The sequence below is a fragment of the Schistocerca serialis genome, chromosome 6 (assembly GCF_023864345.2).
Source record: "Schistocerca serialis cubense isolate TAMUIC-IGC-003099 chromosome 6, iqSchSeri2.2, whole genome shotgun sequence".
In the NCBI taxonomy this organism is placed as follows: Eukaryota; Metazoa; Arthropoda; class Insecta; order Orthoptera; family Acrididae; genus Schistocerca; species Schistocerca serialis.
This window is the reverse complement of record NC_064643.1, coordinates 440,422,047-440,443,755: the sequence shown is the minus strand read 5'-3', so window position 1 is coordinate 440,443,755 and position 21,709 is coordinate 440,422,047. Positions and strand designations below refer to the sequence as shown.

Here is a 21,709-nt window from a genome sequence, read left to right as displayed (position 1 = left end):
GGAATCGGACCAAAAATATCTACTGCGGCCATATGTCTTAATTTAACAGGTATAATGGGATATAATGGAGGAATATGTGAAGTGGTGTCTGATTTAGCTTTCTGGCAAATTTTACAAGACGCTAAAACTCGTCGTATACGTTTCTCCATGCTAGTAAAATAACAGTTCTGTCTCAGTATAAGAAAACATTTTCGTGCTCCGTAATGTGCGTAACTTAAATGAGTGTACCAAATTAATTTGTTAACCAGTTCGTCAGGAATGCATAATAACCAATTGTTGCTGTCAGGATGAGAGCGGCGAAACAGAATGTCATTGCGTACAGTGTAGTGGTTCCTAATCGTAACATTTTTCCTATCTTGCCAAAGGTGTTTAATTTCTTTCCATACATTGTCTTTATTTTGTTCTCGTGCTATGTCCTGTAATGACGATGAAATAAAATTTTCAAATGCTACTTGCTGAATGTACATGACACTGAAATTTGTTTTGCAGAAGTTGGTTGCTACGTCTTGCTGATTGTTGCTGAGAGAACGCGATAGTGCGTCTGCTATAACATTTTGTGTGCCAGGAATGTGAACAATCGTAAAATTAAATTCCTGTAAATAAAGTTTCCATCTACTTAATCTGTCGTGAGTAAATTTAGCTGAAAGCAAAAATTGTATAGCTCTATGGTCTGTGTAAACGGTGGTATGTCTGCCATAAAGAAAGTGCCGAAATCTCGTAAAAGCCCATACAACACATAATGTTTCCAGTTCTGTAACGGAGTAATTTCGCTCAGCAGGTGACAAAATGCGACTTGCAAATGCGATGTTTTTAATTATAGTAGAACCATCTTCTTCAATTTCCTGGAAAATGTGTACGCCTAAAGCGGTGTTGGAACTGTCGGTAGCAATGGAAAAATTTCTAGTAAGATCGGGGTGCGATAACAGTGGAGCATTCAACAGAGCATGTTTCAGGTTCATGAATTCAAAATGTGCTTGCTTATCCCAAGACCAAATAGTGTTTTTACCCGTTAATTGGCATAGTCTAGGCGTGTCTAAAGCAGAATGGTGAATAAATTTACGAAAAAAGTTAATTAAGCCCAAAAAACTGCGTAATTGTTTCTTCGTCGTAGGAACACTAATGTCACGTAGAGCCTGAAGTTTTTCTGGATCAGGCGCAATGCCTTCTGCTGAAATCGCGTGTCCAAGAAATTTTATAGAAGTTTTGCCAAAGTGCGATTTACTAAGATTAACTGTAAGTCCTTGTGCATAAAAAGTTTGTAACAGTTGTTCAAGAACCAGATTGTGTTCAGACCAATTAGCTTCTGCTATAAGAATGTCGTCTACATACGTCGTGATTCTGTCCTTAAGTTCTGTCGGAAGTATTGTGTTCAAACCGCGAATAAAAGCTGCAGAAGAAATAGTTAAGCCGAACGGTAATTTGCAAAATTGATAACAGTCGCCAAAACAGAGAAAAGCGGTGTATTTTCTGCAGTTCGGATGAAGTTGAATTTGCCAAAATCCCGATTTCAAATCTAATGTAGAATAAATAGCTGTACCATGAAATTTCTGTAAAAGTTCCTCTAGTGTCTGTGGTCGATCTGTTTCATTAATAATAATGTCATTAATGTGACGAGAATCAAGTACAAGGCGAAGTGAGCCATCTTTTTTCTTAACAATATGTAGCGGGTTTATGTACGGACTAACTGCTGGTTCAATAATTCCTTGATCAAGCATATCCAGTAATTCTTTTTTAACTTGTTCTCTGTGGATATATGGAATAGGATAATGTTTTGCTTTAAATGTGTCGTGCTGTTTCACTTGAAATTCATACATAAAGCCGGACATAGTACCAGGAATGTTGTCAAAAACTGGAGCTTGCTGTAAAAGAATTTTGTGTAATTGCGTTCGTTCGTCGTCTGTAGTTGCACTGCTCTCTTTAACCTTATCAGAAATTAACTGCATAACGTCGTAGTCAGCTTCATCTGGAGTATTATAGTTGTGTACGTACGTATCCGTTAACAATGTGGGATTACAGTCTATGTCACGTGTTGCGGAAATGACCTCTGTGCGGTTGATTGTTTGTTCTTCCGCAGATAATGAGTGCTGAAATTCTAAAGCAAGTTGTACATTTTCATCCTTTAACATTAAATAAGAATTCTGAAAATCAATGACTGCGTCGTGTTGTACCAGAAAATTCGTACCTAAAATAACGTCTGTTGTCAATAAAGGCACAATCCAAAAATTAGAGTGAAAAGTATGACCTCCAATACAAAATGATAAATGCGTCTGTAATTTAACGTCTACACCTTTACCCGATACTGCTCCTTTCACTTTTGTTTTGCCTAAAGGTAACGTCGGATAAGTATTCTCTTTGTTGCACTCGTTGAAAGTCTCCTCATTAATTACTGATATAGGTGATCCGGAATCGATTACTGCTGAAAATTTCGATGAACCAATTTTAATTTCGATAACAGGATGTGAAATGGTTTTCTGAATAACTGGTCTTTCCTGTAAAAGTGTGTCTCTGATGTCGTCAAAAGTAATTACATTTTCGTGAACAACATTTTGCGTGTCTAAGGTAGTGCTTGTATTATTGGAAGATGCGTCCTGTACATTATCTAGTCAGATTCTATCTGACGTGTTATTATTATTAGGAGGATTCTGTGGCATTTCGACTATTTGAACTGTCCTATTACTTCTTCCAGACGTGTTACGCTCTGGATGGTACCTACTGTCGGGTTCATTCATGAGAATATGTTCTTGCGTATGATTTTGCTGTTGGTATGACCGACTGTTGTTAGATGTTCGCTGAAAATTGTCCTCATTAATTTTACGTCTATCGTAATAGTCATTCCTATACGGTGCATTACGATAGGAATTGAAATACTGTCTTCTTTGTACGTAGTTGTTTCCTTGACGCCGTACGTTATTATTTGTTGGACCAGGGGCTATACGTCCACGCGGCGAAACATTAAAGCCTGGTTGACCTTGTGTATTCCATTGTTGGTTAGGTATGCTAACCGGCTGGTTTTGATGTTGTTGTTGTGAAACACCTCTATTGTTACTAAAGTGTTGTTCCTGTTGCTGAAAATTTTGACGGTATTGATAATTAGAATTTTGCCTGTTATTAAAGTTTTGGTAGTTGTCGTTCCTAAAACGTCTGTTATCTTTCCGATTGGAATTACGTCCCTGATCATAATTGCAGTACTGCTGTTGACCTTGGTTGTTACTCAAAAAGTTTTTGTTTACAAAAGAATAATCAGATTGCTGTACCTCCAAGAGCTGTAAAAGATCTCTGAATGCTGAAATGTTTTCTTTTTGCTGACCCGTTAGAAGTGACACTCGTAATGACCGTGGTAATTTGGAAATGCATAATTGTATAAGTGCGGATTCACTGTACGGTTCACTCAGGTATTGGTTTTGTTGTACCATGTGCTCAAAAAATTGCGTCACACTGGGAAAATTTGAGTTCTCGTAATTCGGCAAACTAATTAGTTGGTCTTTAATTCCGCGCTGTGTCGTCTTCGACCAGTACGCTGACAGAAAAGCATTCTGAAATTCCTCTACTGAGTAGCATTGCCTCGCGATCGGTCTCATACGAGTTGCCGGTTCGCCTTCCAAAAAACTGCAAATAAATTCAAGTTTGTGTGTTACAGGCCAATTCGGTGGAAGAGCAAAGCTAAATTGTTGAATCCAATCCAGTGGGTGAATCTGCGTTCTATCGTTTTTAAAAACTTTAAACTTTCTCACTGACAGAAAATGTTTGTAGTCGAAATTATCATCTCTGTGTGATGGAACAGGTTCAGGATCGTAAGAGAATCTATTGAACTGTGGTTGATCGGAATCTAAGTCCCGTACTCTCTGTAGATTACCCAAATTATACGCGCTGCGTGAGTCTGACACATGTTCATAAAGTGGCGTCTGTTGCGGTATGTTATTAATTGAAATGTTTTTCATCTCTGTTACTTCTTGTTGTAAATTTGACAACTTCCTACGTAACGTATTGTGAGATGAATCGATCTCATTAATTGTCTGCTGTAAATTTTGAAATTCAGGTGTTTGGTTAAATGAAACCGGTGCAGTATCGTCTGATTTATTGTCATTAGTATTTTCGATAACATCAATACGACTGGCCAATTCATCACATTTTTCAGTCAGTATTTTAACCTGATCATCGGTTTTAGAATCAGACGCATTAATCTGTTTTTGCAACTTGCGCGTAGTTTCGCTCAGTTTTTTAACATCACCTTTGATAACATCACAATCCTGTGTTAGATCTAATTGTTCGAATCTATCTGTCACTGTTTGAATATTTACTGTGTGTGTATCTGTTTTTGATTTAAGGTCAGAAATTTCATCCCGTAATTCCGCGTTCAATTGTTCTATGGTATTAATTTTGTCGGACACTGTAGTAATATTATTGTCTACATACGTCTTCGCTTTCGCGAATATTTTACGTTTGTCCTCTTGTCTTTGTGCAGTGATTGTCTCCATGACTTGTCGTTTTACTTTGTTTTGATCCTGAATAAATCTGCGGAAACGCGTATCACTGTTCTGTATGTGCTGATTAAAGCGCTCGTTAATCTGAGTGTTCTGCTGTTCGAATTTCGCGTCTATCTTTGCGTCCATAGTGCGCGAAAGTTCTACCGTCATTGCTCTAAACTCGTCCCGTAATTGTACAGCTTTTTCAGAGCATTGTTTAGCGACTCCGCTAATTTCGTCTCTGAGTGTATCTGTTGCGTCTGTCTGCATTTCCCTTAATTCTTGCGCAACAGACTTTATTTCTTCGCTATTTTTTTGTGAACAAGCCTCAATTTCCACGCGCAACTGTTCCTTAGTGTCGTGGCACTGCGCGGCAACGGCTCTAATTTGTTCGCCAAGCTGTCTGGAATTGTCGTCTAATTTTTCATTTTGTTGTCTGAGCTGTTCACTAAGTTGTTTGAAATTCTCTTTAAATTGTTTGTTATCTACACTCTGTTGTTTGACTTGTTCATTAAGTTTGTCTTGTTTTTCGTTCTGTTGTTTGACCTGTTCACTGAGTTGTTTGAGATTGTTGTTAGTTTTCTCACTTTGCTGTTTGTTTGATTCAAGAATTTGTAGCAACAATGCCTTAAGTGGATCCGACACAAAATTAGCATTTCTATTCTCTGTGCTGTTTAATGGTGGATCTGGAATTGTTTCGCTTTCAGTAACCATTTGGTTATTTTGAGATTTACAAAAAGGTTTGTCAGTCGAATGTATACTATCAGTCATTGTTTCGGAATTAAATAAATCTGTCGTACCTTGTGTATCCTGTTCATTTTCATTAGACAAATTTGTCTGTACATTACTTAGATTTTCTAAATCGGGTGTGTTAAGCTCGGCAGCGCTCATTACTATAGACCGCTCCGCGTCATCAATTGTCGTCAAGTTAACAGACGAGACAATTGAGTTCGTTTGCTCATCATTAAGGTGAAAGTCATCATTAATGGTTGTATTGCACTGATTGTTAGTGAACGCAGGATTGTCATCATCACACTGCGTGTCATAATTACTATCGGTCACGCTGTTTAAGTCGGTAATTTCATTCAAAATACCACGCGATACACTATTCACAGTCTTTCGCGGCATTTTTACAATAGTCACAATTTTTCAGAAAATAAATAAGCACAATGCAAAAGCAACACACAAATACAACAGAGCAACGAATTGCCGTTGACCTGTAGAAAGAAAGTCACAAGATTAGTAAAAGCGTTGCGCCAAATCCTAATTATATCTACGCAAATAAGAGCAGATATCTGACTGTCGCTCAAAAGACTCTCAACGAAATACGATCCTGGACTGGGTGTCGCCAAGTGTAACCTCCCCACCGTAATTTTATAAGAAATAAAGTGACAATACTCAATACAAATGGGAGCCAAACGTAACCTCCCCACAAAAATTTAAAGATGAATGACAATATTATTTAGGAATGCTAATGGACATTGCACTAAGCGTAACCTGCCCACAATGAAATGTACTGACAATGGCAACAAAAAATGTGAAATTCGCAATCTGACTCAAATATAAATTCCTCATGAAAAATTAAAGTCCATTCAGTGATAAGAAAATTTAATTAAACCGAAATATCGGTCTTTGGCCCTGTGTAAAACAATCAGAATTAAAGTCTTACCTCAGAATAAATGGATGTCACATTTCTGCTCTTGTTGTTGCGCACCGCTTGGAGGAACTGCATTGCAAATAATAATATTCTCTTTTTTTTGTGATTTTAGTGAAATTTTTCTTCAAAAGAAGCGGAATGAAATGGGAAGTGCAACGAAATCTTTAGTTCAATAAAAAATTAAATTTTTGAGAAAATGCTTTTGAAATAAAAATTATTATTGGGGGACTTGTTGCAGAATAATTACAATAAATAAAATTTTTCATTATCTAATGATTATATTAATTAACAGTATACCTTATTCACCATCTTGACCAGTGTTGCCGACCGCTCTCCATGACGACTATTGGCGTACTGCCCTCAACTAGACAGAGCTACAGACTCGCAACGACTACTGACCGACTCGCAACGACTACTGACAGACTGAGAACCGCTCGCAACACTCGCGCGGTCAAGCGCATACTCTCTGGTCACAGATGCTACAATGCCTCGCCATCGCTGCTATGTTACATACGTGTTTCAATGCATACAGCCAAAAATTGCGTAAGACAAACAAGGAGCCATTCTCCGCTAGTACTCAATCTGTCCATTGAATGAGCAATGACGGAAATAAAAGAAAGATTCATAACTAGGATTAAAATTCTGGGTGGAAAAATATCAATGATAATGTAGTAAATGGAAGTGGACAGGACAGGACACACTGGCTGACCGGCGTAGGGCGTCGACAGCGAGTCGCTGAAAATCACAGAAAGACAACAACAACGGTGGACGGACAACGAAGACAGCACGGCAGAATGACAAGTCTGGAGAGTGAACACAATCGAGACGTAGCAATATTAGGAACGAAACAGTGGTGAGTACAACGAGCAATGCGAGAGTGCGGTTGGAATACGACTGAGGTCCGGGACTTTTTTTCCTTCATTATCATTGCATTCCCCTCGCCCCATATAGGGGGAGCGGGGATGACGGCTGATACAAGTCGCCGCTCTTCAGCCATGCTTGCAGATAATGGCGGATTTGTTGAGTAAATAAAATACTGACACAGATGAAATGGCAAATGAATCTTTCATGAAATATATAAGACAGAGGATCAGTTACGTAAGTTAAAAAAGTAGGAGGTGGTGTGTTGACTAATAAAGATAGAGACATAGACGAGTGAAGTGATGGGTGGGCCTTGACTGCCAGGAAAAGGGGTTCATGGGAATGTAACAGTTGGGACAGTGTGTAAGAAAGTGTTCGTGTGGGTGGATGTTTGGAGGAGGAATTCGGGAGAGTGACGGAGGATGCTGTTCCAGACCAAACCTTAAGATGCGGTTGGAGAGGAGTGGAGAGTAATGGAGCTCTGACTGGGACAGTTGAGGTGGATTCTTTTAAACTGGTTGGACGAGTGTGTATCAGGGCAGATTCCGTACTCAGTGTAACGCCCCAAGGACAGAAAACTCCAATTAACAAACTTTGTGAAAACTTAAAGTAGGGAAGTGAGTCATCTTGACAGTGACAACAACTATAGGCGACAAAAAAAATTAATTACACTGATAATGTTTTGATTAACAAAGACAACACTTAATTACTGAGAGTAACATACAAAAGACGAGATAAAAGGAAAGGGTTGTCATGCATTATCTTTTAAACATCTGTAGAATAAATTTAAATTCGTATGAATGAAGGTTAAATCCAAGGAGGTAATTCGGTCAAAGATAACATTTACCATGGAAGAGAGTTGTAGCCGCTTCGAAAAGGAAATTCAATGCGCCTACAATGCAACTCCGGTATGGAAATGTTTTGTTAGTTGCTCTTGAGTCGCTCTAGAGTACTATTGCTATAGTCTTCTGGAAGCAAACGCTATTAGATTGTTTCAGTTGTGAAAGTTCGATAGTTCGTGAGAGAGAGACTAAAGCCATACTCAGTCATTCGACTGGATAAAGTAATCTTTACCGTTATCAACGCGACGGTGATTTTAATTGAGTGATACTGATTTACTGGACTTAACCTTCGGACTGAAGAACAGTTGCGAACTTGATAGTAATGGATCAGTGACACGAAAACTATTCGTAGTCTTGAGTAGGACACAATAATACAAAGTCATGAGGAAAAACCAATACGCCGTTCAATCAAAAGTTGTTGTCAACGTCACGATTACTGGACTGATGAGGAGTTAATCTTGAATGACATATTGGTGTGTGTGCGTGATAGGGACAAACAATTAATTACAAAAAGATTAATAAAATATTAGTCAAGAGATAAAGCACATCTGTCGCCTACATGATTCAAGGAATAATATTACGTATGTTCATGCTAGTGACTGAGTCTTTTAAACATTTTAAGCATTACGGCGTGTTACAACGACGTTACTTCAACATAAGTGATCTCTGGAGTTACGTTAGACTGTTGTTAATAATTTGACGTAGCAACGACATAGCAACGGAATTACGAACAGCAGTTATTAATCCTCGCTAAGGATGATGCGAAAAAGACCGTAATGATAGGATTAAGAAGCAAAATTTCAATGCTCAACGAAACTAACCGGGCATAAGATAAAAGATAAACAATTGATCAGTTAACACAAACTGATAAGACTGTTACGGGCGAACAATAGAATATTTCTTAACTACGCGAGGAGCTGTGTTTTACGAGAGTTTACAGGTGCCGTTACACGTCATACTGACGGTGACCAACATCATTACGAGTCTTGTCTCCTCCCGACGAGTACAGAAAGAGGGAAGGGACGTCACATCAGGTAAGGGGATTAAAGTTTCCTTGGGAGAGGATGAGGAGAGTGTGGAGGTGTAGAGTTGTGTGAATGCGATGGTAGAGGTGCGGCAGAGTAGCAGTAGAGGGTGGGTAGTGTCGAGGATGTTCAGAGGTGATCAAGATGGAAGAGGAGGGAGGGGATTTTGTAAGTTGGTAGAGGCTGTGGAGTGGAGGAGGGTAAGCGGATTCGAAAGGCTAGGTGGAGTGCGTGACATTAGAGGATCTATAGAACGTGATAAAGGAAGAGAGGAGCGGAACTCCATGCCACATTGCATAGAAGAGAACGGGTCAGATCAAGGATTTACAGAGGTGGAGGATTGTGGAAGGATGCAGTCCCTATGTTCAGCCGTTTTGTGGTTTTAGTAATTTCACTCTGTTGTTTGCATTCTGTTGAATGGTTAGTAGGTGAAGCGCCCATCTTAGTCGACGATCAGTTGTTAGTCCAAGATATTGTAGTGCGTTAGTTAACTGAATAGGACGTTTTAAATGCTAAGGTAAAAGTCGTGGGGACAGACCTGCAGGTGGTTCGGTCTATAATTATTGCCTCGGTTTTGATAGGGTTGATATGCAGAACCACGAAGAGCTGAACAGAGTGAGGTGGAACTGGAGGGACTGTTGGGATTTCTGGCGAGTAGGGTAGAGAGCTAATAAGGCGGTATCGTCACCGTACGGGGAAGATGAATAGGAAGAGCGGGCTTTGGCGTATCAGCGATGTACAGGACATACAGGAGAGGAGAGGGGATGGAAGCTGTGATACACTAGCAGAGGAGACGGAAGACACGGGAGTTGGCGTTGTTGACAGCGACATAAGATGAGCGATTAGAGAAAAAAGATGGGACGAAGCGAACATGATTTATGGGAAGTGCGTAGGTCTGAAGCTTAAAGAGGAGGCCGGAATGCTATTTCGAGATCAAGGGAGACAAATATGGCGGATTTCTGGTTGTTGATTTGGTGGGATAGGAGATGAGTAAGGTGCAGGAGGAACTGTAATGGAAGTCGCACTGATGGACTGGAATTGGTAGGTGTTGCTGTAGGTTTTTACGGATGCATTAGGATAGGATGGCCCTTTCGCTGCTAGCTTCATAGCATGGGCGCGAGGGCCGATAGCCCTGGTGCGGGGGGGGGGGGGGGGGGGGGGGGGCTGCGCACAGCGCTGAGGCCGGCAGCAGCAGCGTTCGCCACTATTAGGAGCGCCGCCTAGCGGCTGTAGTCTAGGTTCTGTCGAGCTTTCAAAATCGTCAGGCCGCGATACCAGAAATACGAACATTGCTGTTCTCAGTGAAAGTGAGAAAGAATTGCGAAAAATGGAATGAGCGTTTGGTATTGTGGGCCGGTAGTCCCCCATTTGGGGAAGTTCGGCCGCCGAGGGCAAGTACTTATTGCATTGGGCGACTTGCGCGTCGGAGATGGGGATGAAATGATGATGAGGACAACACCCAGTCCTCCTGCCGGGAATCGAACCCGGGCCCCTTGGCGAGGCATTCCGCCGCGCTGACCACTTATCTACCGGGGGCGGACGAAGAATTGCAAGACATGTTGAATGAAAGAAATTGTCTAATGAACATGGAATATGGATTGAGAGTAAAGCAAAGAAAGAGGAAAGTAATGAGAAATGAGAAATAGCAGGAACTAGATTAGCGACAAACTTGACATCAAATCTGGGAACCAAGAAGTAGAAGAGGTGAAAGAATTCTGTACTTCGGAAGCAAGAAACACACGATGGACGAAGCAGAATATAAGAAGGGAAAGGCAAAGTGAGCATTATTGGTTGAGGTCTTCTTTTGTCAACCATAGACTTAAATTTGAGGAAGAAATTGATGAGAATGTACTCTATAAAACTGTATTCTACGGAACAGAATCATATTTTTTGGGAAAATCGGAAAATATCAGAATCGACACATTTGAGATATGTACTTACAGAAGCATTCCGAAAATTAAGTGGACTAATAAGCTAAAGACGTTCTCCGCAGACTCGGCGAGGAAACGAATACGAAGAAAACACTGAACAGAAGAAGGGAAAAGATATGTTAAAATATTGTAGAATAACTTCCATGGTTCTAGAGGAAGTTTTAAGAGGTGGGGAAACTATAGGGGAAGACAGAGATTGGAATATATTCATCTATGAATAGAGGTCGATGGCTGTAAGCGTTACTCTGAGATGAAGAAGTTGGCACAGGTAAGGAATTAGTGGCGGACTGCGTTAAACCAGTTAGAAGACGCATGACAAAAGGTCATCTGTAAGGCAGCGTTCATTATCACAAAGACCTTCCACCTGCAAAGGGCTACTTACTAAGCTATGAAGCGAGAATGCACGGCTTGCAGTTCATGTTATCGGAATTGCAGTCTTTGTTTCTCACAGACTCTCTTCTCTCCGCTTACGTGTAACGCGTATGGCGTTGCTTTTTCAGGAGCGTACCAGTGTGAATTGATTTGCCCTACGAGAAATGACATCATCCTTATAGGGGTGTGTTAGGAATTATCAGATGTACGTGCTCAAAAGACGTTAGTTCAACATATTTCTTTCAAAGTGTAGTGCTTTGCCAGCATCATTGCATCAATGTTGTTTTGTAACAGATTCGTTGTGTCAAGGCTTACATAGGAGTGCATCCCTTACTAGATGTTGTTAGGACATGTCAACCGAATATATCTATAACCCAGCAGCGAACGTCGTCACTATTAACGTGTAATGGCAAGTCTCACCTTTTGTTTAGTGACTCTCTCAAAGAGTTAGCTTACAAACATTTTGTTGAACTTCTTCATTTCTATAATATTATAGTCCAGTTTGCGTCGTGGTGCACATATCACTATTATGGGTATTTACTTTACTTCCATATAATTACGCCAAAAATACTCTCGGAACGAGACTTCTCGACGATTACAAGCTCGTCGTAGAAGAACTCAAACTTTCTACAGCTATACGGAAGACGAATCATATCAAGATGTTGATATATCGTACTTCATAGCACTCAGGCTTCACATACCTTCCCGATACACTCCATCGAATTAGTTTTGCCTGACATATGTTGGCCCTGTCTGGGCTTTCATCGTCGCAGCCTGAAGTAACGCTTCCCCTAAATAGTATACTTGTTTCTTCACACCGACGAGAACTCAGCAACAGAGTTGCTAAAAGCTGAAACTGCTGCCAATTGGCAATCGGACCCTTCACTTCCTTGCAGGCAAGGGGATCTCGTTTCTGAAATGACCGTGGCTGCTTGCATGCACAGCAGAAGAGGAGGTAACACAAGGTCAAAGGTTTGTGCAAACTAGCCTAAGTAGCCAGACATATGAAAGAAAACACTATTGTACTACCATTCTTGAGTAAACAATAGGATTTAAACAGAAAGGGAAACAACAGCAAATTGTTATACCATTTACGGCTAGTAAAGCCTTCTAAAGGTTCACGGGAAACATAAAAATAATCGTAAGTGGAGAGTCTGCCACTACTGCAAGCAAAGTAGATACGCCAACAATCATCGTTTCTGATCATAGCCTACTATCTCTGGCACGAAGAACACGTGAAAGCACTGAAATTCTAATTCACAAAGGCCGAAGTATATTTAAGAGGTTGAAAAGACTAAGGGTAGCCCCAGCGAGAGTGCGAATCCGCTTGTGTACGGTATTCCCGATATAGATTCTTTACGTAGCACAGCCACGAGGTTTGGAGTGCAGGCGACAGCTCGACACCAACTTGAGATGCGTCCGCTTCGGCGGCCGTGAATCGCTAGTAGAATCGCAAGGCGTTTGTTAAAATTAGAGTTTCCGAAATCGCAGGTTAATGTGCAGAGCACTGCATGGCTTCTTCTACTAGTCAACACTTACACTAAACACGCACATCTGTCTGGACAGCAAAATAGATGAATTTATTTATTTATTTGTTTATGCATTTATTTTACCTGGCAAGATTAGGGCCTTCAGGCCCTCTCTTACACCTATCCAGGCATACTCAGATTGAACAAATTTCAGTTTCTACAGAACATTAAGGACATACGACATGTTATACAGTATTAATGTTAAAGAAAAAATAGACATTATAACAGTAGTACAATGATAATTATAACAATCAAAAAATAATTATAGCAATCAAGAATAATAGTAATAATAATAATAATAATAGTAATGACTACGTATATGAAAGTAAACATATTTTTCTTTTATGAATGTCAGTCCTATTGCTAGTTGGGAATTTTCTCGTTATACTCTTGCAGCTTGTGAGTTATTCTCGTGGAGCAGAGACATAAGACGATAGAATGGGGTGAAAGAGATATAGAAGAGGTAGATAGGTTAGAGGAAGGGAAATAGAATGGTAAAATTCGAAGCTATGATGGAGAGGAGAAAGAAATAGATGAGAGGGGCACAACAATGGTGGCTATACCGTCCCTAATATGTAAGTTTTGAGCTCCCTCTTGAATGCTGAGTGGTTCTGGATAAGACGCAGATCACAGGGGAGCGCGTTCCATAGTCGTATGGCTGAGATGGAGAATGACACGGAGAAAGATTTTGTGTTATGTAAAGGTACAGCCAAGATGCTAGACGTATCCGATCTGGTATTGCGGTTGTGGAATGATGATAGGTGTTTAATGTGAGAAGGCAAGTATTGGGGGCGCCAGTGGCTAAGAAATCGATGAAGTAAGCACATCGTGTAGACATCGCGTGCCTTATGTGGGAGTATCCAACCTAGCTGGGAGTATGAAGGACTGATATGATCATACAACTGTATATTGCACACGTATCTAACGCAACCATTCATCACTAGCTCGAGGTATCTCGAATTTTCAATATTTGTGCCGTGTTGAACTACATCACAGTAGTAAAGATTAGGCAAGACTAGTGTTTGGACTAATTTTTGTTTAACATGGGTTGGAAATATTTTTCTAATTTTTTGAATTGCATGTAGGGAGGAGAGCGATTTCCGGCAAGCTGCGACTGTTTGTTCTTCCCAGTTTAGGTGTTCATCCAAGATTATTCCAAGGTCTTTTACTGTTTTTTGGTATGGTGGTTGGGTACCATTGATGAGTATTTGAGAGACTGTTTCGCGAAAGAACCGGCTGATTAACTTTGGATGAGATATAAATATGAACTGGGATTTCTTGGGGTTTAGTTTCAGACCTAGGTTCTGTACCCATCGAGAAACAGAGCAAAGATCTGCGTTTATACTCGCTACTGCGTCAGCAATGTTCTTGGGGCTTGCACTTATGTACAGTTGGATGTCGTCGGCATATAGATGGTAGTTGCAGGAGTGAATCACTGAAGAAATATCATTAATGTACAGTCAGAAGAGTAATGGACCAAGGACGGAGCCTTGGGGAACTCCAGAGCGCACGTTTTTCCATGATGACTTTTCCCACCCACAAATAACTTGTTGACTTCTGTTTTTGAGGTAGCTGTCGAACCAGTGTATTGCGCCGTTTGAGAAATTCAGCTGCTTCATTTTAATTAGTAATATATCAAAGACAACTGTATCAAAAGCCTTGCTAAAGTCAAGCAGTGTTAGGATGGTAGCTTCACGTCTGTCCATAGCATGTTTAATGTCATCAGTTACTTTGATTAAAGCAGTTGCTGCACTATGGTGCTTTCGAAAGCCTGACTGATGTTCGTCGTGAATGTTATGAGTTTTGAGGTAATCCGTCAGCTGTTCATGGACGATGTATTCTAGGGCTTTAGATATTGCAGGTAGCATGCTGATCGGCCTGTAGTCACCTGGCGACTTAGGGTTGTCAGTCTTGGGTATAGGTTGAATTAAACTTTGCTTCCACTCAGTAGGATATGTACTACTGACAAGAGACAGGTTGAAGATGTCTGTGATAACTGGAGTAATAGTATCTACGACGTTCTTAATCATGCCAATGCTCACTCCATCATTTCCTACTGCCTCGGAAGAGTTTCTCATAATTGCCATGTGTACTGTGCCGGTAGTGACATGTTTTAAGAAAAACTTGTCTCTCGAGAGATTGATATCTTGGGGCTGGTAATTTGTCGCTGCGTGGCAGTTTACAGCTGTTGAGAAGGAATTGTTTAATTCTTCTGCAGACGCTTGATAAACAGCGTCAGATCTTCGCTTCCCTATACCGAAACTGCGCAGCTTTTTCCACAGTGCAGCAGGTTTTGATATGCCGCATACAACAGAGCGGGCATGTCTGATTTTGCCATTCCTCACGCTTTGCTTGGTTCTGTTTCGGAGTTTCCTATAAGCTTCGTACGCCTCGGGTGTTGGGTTACTCTTGTAGGCCCTATATGCAGCATCACGTTTATTCATTAACTGGCGTAATGCAGTGGTGAGCCACGGAGCGCGAGCTCTCTTTACCTTGACAGTGCGTTGAGGGGCATGTTTATCATACAGTGCAATAATTTTCCGACATGAAACTTCCTGGCAGATTAAAACTGTGTGCCCGACCGAGACTCGAACTCGGGACCTTTGCCTTTCGGGGGCAAGTGCTCTACCAATTGAGCTACCGAAGCACGACTCACGCCCGGTACTCACAGCTTTACTTCTGCCAGTACCTCGTCTCCTACCTTCCAAACTTTGCAGAAGCTCTCCTGCGAACCTTGCAGAACTAGCACTCCTGAAAGAAAGGATATGGCGGAGACATGGCTTAGCCACAGCCTGGGGGATGTTTCCAGAATGAGATTTTCACTCTGCAGTGGAGTGTGCGCTGATATGAAACTTCCTGGCAGATTTTTTTTTTTTTTTTTTTTTTTTTTTGTGGATGTGATAATCACTCCCAAAAAAGTGATCGCATCGGACGGACGGACGGACAGATAAAAAATTAAAACTTTCACTCGAGGGAAGACTTGAACCAAGGACCTCTTTTTTTTTTTTTTTTTTTTTTTTTTAAGACGGTCATCAGTCCCCTAGAACTTAGAACAACTTTTTTTTTTTTTTTTTTTTTTTGAGAAGGTGGGGGAGGGCGGGGAAGGCAGAGCGATCAGGGGTCGTAACCCGAGGCCTGGTCGCAGTGTCCCCCTCGGCCGTCAAGGAATCAGGGATGGGAAGGGGAAATCTTTTGTGGGAAGTATTATCTATTGATTTATATTTATTTACTGTTTTTAATACATTCTTAATGTGGTTTTACTTTATACCACAACAAAAATAAATGTATCTAGCACCGCATCGTGCTCTGAGAAAAAGAAAACAATATCTCGGCACGTTCCTACACCGAGGTTATGTATATGGGGAAAACGAAAAAAAAAGTGCTTCATACAGGATGCAGAAGGGTGTGTCGCTACTCTCCTTACGCTTCATCATCCAGGTACGTCTTCACGTATATCATGTTGTTCCACCGAGAATCGAACGTAGTCATGTCAGCTCACTCAATGGGTATCTTCTCCTACCTGTTGATGATCCAGCTGCGTGGAGGGTCGCGTAGGGCACTCCCTAAGTAATTAGAAAAATACTGTCTGTATTTTGGGTTCCGTACGATCGTGCAATGACGTTCTTGTAGGTAGTTCCAAAAGTCTAATACATCTGTAGGTCCATCGTGAAATAAGTAGTGTACCGCATGCGCACGGATCCACGTGACAGCGTTGGTCTTGGCGCGCGGGAAATACTGTTGATCCGGAAATAGTAGAAACCGAGGTGTAATGTGTTCCGGAGTCACTCGTAGAAAATACGACATAATTTGTCGCACCAAGCGCCATACGTCTTCTGCCGCGCCACATGTGAGACGGTGTTCGTCCGTGTCTGGTATCCCGCAGTCTACGCAGAGAGGCGATTCCGCCATGTTTATCTTGTGGAGGCGTGATCGGGTGAACTGTTTACCATTGACTGTGATGTACCATGTGGATCGGACGGCTGTGTCCAGTGGAATCGCGTGAATCGTCTTCCACACCACCTTCCAATTATCCTGAGGGCTTTTGATCTCCACGATGTTTGGTGGGCGCCTCTGCTGTAGGACATGATATATATCCCGCGCCGACGCCTGTTTCGTCGGTGGTACTGCGATACGGACATAGCTATGTTCAATGTAAAAGTTCCCGAAGTAGTAGAAGGGTGGGGGTATGTCTTGCGTCGTCAGTGGGGGCATAATGGAGGGCGGAGCTAAGGACTCCAACAGCAAACCTGTCAAACTTTCCGGGTGGTGGCGCCACAGCTTGACGTGTGAGCTGACATACAGGGCCACAGCTCTTTCGTGGACATGGACTAGACCAAGACCTCCCCTTTCTGGGGGAAGGGTCAGTGACTCATAACTGACTTTGAAGAGCATGCCTGTACTGACGTAGGCTCCGAATGCCGCTAATAGACGTCGAGCCATCAGTAACTGTATTGGGAGAACACGCGCTATGTGTGGAAGGCGCGATGCGAGGTAAACATTGACGAAGTGTGTCCTTTGGAGAATGTCGAGGGTCCGCAGACGAAGGTTGAAGATCTGGACCCGAATTTGTTGTAATAAGCGGCGGTAGTTAAGAGCCGCGGTGCGCCGTATGTCGTCGTGAAACTCTATTCCGAGACATTTGATAGTGCCACGAAGCTGTAGGGGTTCGACACACGCTGGGGTCAACCCGTCTCCTATGGCCATGGCGACCGATTTGGCGACGTTGAGACAGCTGCCGGAAGCCACACCGTACGTGGTAATCCATTCTAGTGCTCTGTTGACATCGTCGCGATTGCGGAACACGAGAACCAGGTCGTCTGCATATGCTGTACAGCGAAATGTGACGTCACGTAGGGTAAGACCGGTGAGGCGTTGACGGAGACCACAGAGGAGCGGTTCCAGTGCCAGAGCATATAGTAACGTCGACAAGGGGCAGCCTTAACGGACGGAGCGGAAAATCGGGAGGGACTGCGAGAGACGCCCGTTAACGAGCACTTTGGAAGTCGCCCCTCGGAGTAGGCGCATCACGACGTCTGTGAATTGCTGTGGGTACTGCATGTGTTGGAGAACGGACGTTAGGTACGCGTGATCCACTCGATCAAAAGCGTGGCTAAAATCTAGTGATGCCAGCGCTCCCGGGATGCGGCGTGCCCTGGCTAGGGCTATTAAGTCACGGTATCGACACAGTGCTGTGTGGATGTTGTTGATACCCCCTAGGGAAGTCTGATCTGGCGAGATGACGTAAGGTAGGGTCGGTCGTAGACGGTTTGCTAGTAGTCTGGTGAATATCTTCATGTCGCAGTTGACGAGTGTTAGCGGGCGGTAATCTTGTATTCGAGCCCCACCTTTAGGCTTGTGAACAGGTATAATTATTCCTTCTACGAAGGTCGCAGGGAGCGGCACCGCGAGGGACATGAGCTCCCGACAGATGTCTGTTAACTTGGGAGCCAGTAAATACTGGAAAGTTCTATAAAACTCCACAGGGAGCCCGTTGGGGCCAGGAGAGTTATTCACCGCTCCTTTACCGATGGCGTCGATAACTTCGTCTTCCGTAATGTCGTTCAATAATTCAGTTTGTAAATCCTGTGGGACAATGCCGTAAACCAGTTGTGAGACTGCTGTCACCGTCGTCGGGTCGGAACATTGAGCAGAATAAAGTCGTGCGTAATGGTCGAAGAAGGCTTCAGCAATATCGCGTTGTGTGGTGTGATGATGGCCGTCCTCAGTGGTGATGGCATGTATCAGCGCCCGTCTTCGCAGTGCACGTTCTCGGATGACGTGGTACATGGTGGGTGGTTCCGTTGCGAGTCTGTCTTGTGTCCGCGCTCGGACGATCGTCCCTTCGAGGTATCGGCGCATATGGGCTACGATCTGTGCTTTCGCACGCTGAACTGTCAGCTGTCGTTCCGGTGTGGGTGGCAAGGAGGCGCATTCGCGAAGGACGGTGAAATAAAAATCAAGGGTCTGCCGCCTCCAAGCAGCAGTCTCACGACCATACGTAATAAAGGTTCGCCGTAGGGCCGGCTTGGCGCAGGTTAACCACCAACTAATCGACGTAGGATACGTTGGGAGGCGGCGGACGCACAAACTCCACGTGTCTTCGATGGCGCGTCGACAATCCGGAGAAGCGAGATGAGCAAGGTTTAATTTCCAGGGATGTCGGCTGCGCCACACCCGTTGGCGACGAAGGGTGACGGCACATATATAACCCTCGTGATCAGAAAAGGCTACTGGCCACCCCTCCGCGTCACTCACCGTTGCCGCGAGAGAACAGGAGACGTAAATCCTATCGATGCGACTAGACGAGTGACTCGTGAAGTGGGTGTATCCCGGTCTATTTCCTCGGACATGTTCCCATGTATCTACTAGCTGGAGATCGCTGATGAGTGTCCCAAGTTCGGGGCACGGTGAATGGCGTGGCAGCTGATGTTTAGGTGCTTGGGTGCAATTGAAATCGCCCCCTAATATCAAGTCATCGTGCCTGCCCTGAAAAAGCGGTGCTATTCCTTCTGCGAAGAAGAGCGATCGGTCACGACGGCGATTCGTTCCGGAAGGGGCGTACACATTGATAAACCGGACGCCTTGCACCGTTACGGCCATTCCTCTAGCGTCGGGGAGATATCGCCTCGAGGCCCTCTCTGAGGAGAATGGCGACTCCACTGTTAGTTGGCGAGGCGTGGGACACATGAGCCGTATAACCATACATCCCCGGGAAATCGGCGACGAAGACTTCTTGGAGAAAGACAGTGTCAACGTCTGCTGCATTGAGCATGTCTTGGAGCAGCGACAACTTCGTACGTGTCCGAATGGTGTTAATGTTGATGGTCGTTAAGCGATAGGTTTGTAAATCGTCTCCTGAGGTGGGGGCTGCCGTCAGTGTCGCCGTAAAAGGTGGGGCCTGTGATCTGCACCGTCATCTGTTGCTACTCGGGAGGGGCCGAGGTGTGGGAGGAGAGACCCCTCTCCTCATCCACCACAGCGGCCGTGGAATCGTCTTCAATGTCATCCTCCCAAGGTCCGTAAGTTAACGGTGGCTGCGGTAGAACACTTGAGGGCTGAGTGACTAAGGGTGAATCCGCAGTTGTTTCCGGTTGTGTACCAACGGTGGGTGCTGTGCTGGCCATCCGTTTGTCCGAGGGAGCGGAATCGGGTTTGTCAAAATCAGACAAAGTGACAGGTGAGGGCGATCTCGTAGCATCCACTCTCCTCGTCGTTTCGTCGGCCGTCCGGTCGTCAACTGGAGAAGACGTCCGCTGGAGGCAATCGTCTGAGGGTGTGCGACGTCGCTTTTTATGTTTTCTCGGTGACCTTTGTTTGCGGACGTGAGTTTCTGTGTCCGAAAGAGTTTGTGGTTCCCGTATAGCATCCCCCTCAGGGAGAAAGGCAGAGGTCGGTACAATCCTAGCGTCGAGGTCCATTCTCTCGTCCGAATCTTCATGTGGAGTCGATGGGCGGCGTTCTTCAACCCCTGCAGACACCGTAATGGTGTTGGTCAATCCAGGACCGGCGACAGGTACGCATTCTAACGCTTCCTGTCTTCCGGGGGGGTTGTCGTCTGTCACGACGGTCGATCGTGTCACCTCTGCGTAATTGAGGGGGAGGGCCGTGAGCGTAGGAGGTGGTGTCGTGTCATGCAATGGAAGTTGTGTAACCCGACGTTGAATACACGCCGAGCGCACATGACCCTCCTGGCCGCAACCAAAACAAGTACGAGGTTGGCCGTCGTACATTATTATTGCTCGACAGCCACCTATGACTAAGTTGGACGGCACATGTTTCTTTAATTCAATTTTCACTTGTCGGACGCCGTTGAGGACTTGGTACGTCTCGAAGGTGTTCCATTTTTCGGCCACGTCGCTAATTACCGTCCCATAAGGGCGGAAAGCTGAGGTAACGACGTCCGGTGGTACTTCGAAAGGGAGTTCGAAGACTCTTAGTGTGCGTAATCCTAGTCCAGCATGGTCAACAGTAACCTCTCCGATGTGACCATCGGAGTGTTTGAACTTGGGAGTGTTCGCGCATCTATTCACAACTGCGTGACATAACTCGTCATCGACCATCTTGACGTAAACGACGCTGCTTGTGACGGATAGGTGGATACCGATGATGTGCTGTGTTGGTATTTGAACTTCGTCACGGATGAATCGTTCGACTTCAAAGGCTCGTGGTCGTGCGTAGTCGGGCTGGAAGCTGATCTTGATGGTAGCTTTTCTGTACGAATGAACCATGGCGACTCAGTGTTAACGGACGCGAGTATTAGCTGCGGCGAGGAAGTAAACAAACTACGCGCGCTCGCGACTCTGCGGACGGGACCGCGACTCTGCGGGCGGGACGTAAACAAGACGTCCTCGCCGCTCACCGGTTGAAAGCAGACTGACAGATTAAAACTGTGTGCCCGACCGAGACTCGAACTCGGGACCTTTGCCTTTCGCGGGCAAGTGCTCTACCAACTGAGCTACCGAAACCCGACTCACGCCCGGTACTCACAGCTTTACTTCTGCCAGTACCTCGTCTCCTACCTTTCAAACTTTACAGAAGCTCTCCTGCGAACCTTGACGTGGCTAAGTCACAGCCTGGGGGATGTTTCCAGAATGAGATTTTCACTCTGCAGCGGAGTGTGCACCGATATGAAACTTCCTGGCAGATTAAAACTGTGTGCCCGACCGAGACTCGAACTCGGGACCTTTGCCTTTCGCGGGCAAGTGCTCTACCAACTGAGCTACCGAAGCACGACTTACGCCCGGTACTCACAGCACTTGCCCGCGAAAGGCAAAGGTCCCGAGTTCGAGTCTCGGTCGGGCACACAATTTTAATCTGCCAGGAAGTTTCATATCAGCGCACACTCCGCTGCAGAGTGAAAATCTCATTCTGGAAACATCCCCCAGGCTGTGGCTAAGCCATGTCTCCGCAATATCCTTTCTTTCAGGAGTGCTGGTTCTGCAAGGTTCGCAGGAGAGCTTCTGTAAAGTTTGGAAGGTAGGAGACGAGGTACTGGCAGAAGTAAAGCTGTGAGTACCGGGCCTGAGTCG

At 44.0% G+C, this 21,709-nt stretch overlaps 1 non-coding gene across 1 annotated transcript; it reads right to left on the bottom strand.

The window, feature by feature from the left end:
• Window positions 1-15,253: 15,253 nt before the first annotated feature.
• Window positions 15,254-15,328, bottom strand: Trnas-cga (transfer RNA serine (anticodon CGA)). The gene has a single exon. It is a non-coding gene; the product is annotated as a tRNA-Ser (tRNA).
• Between the last annotated feature and the right edge of the window lie 6,381 nt (window positions 15,329-21,709).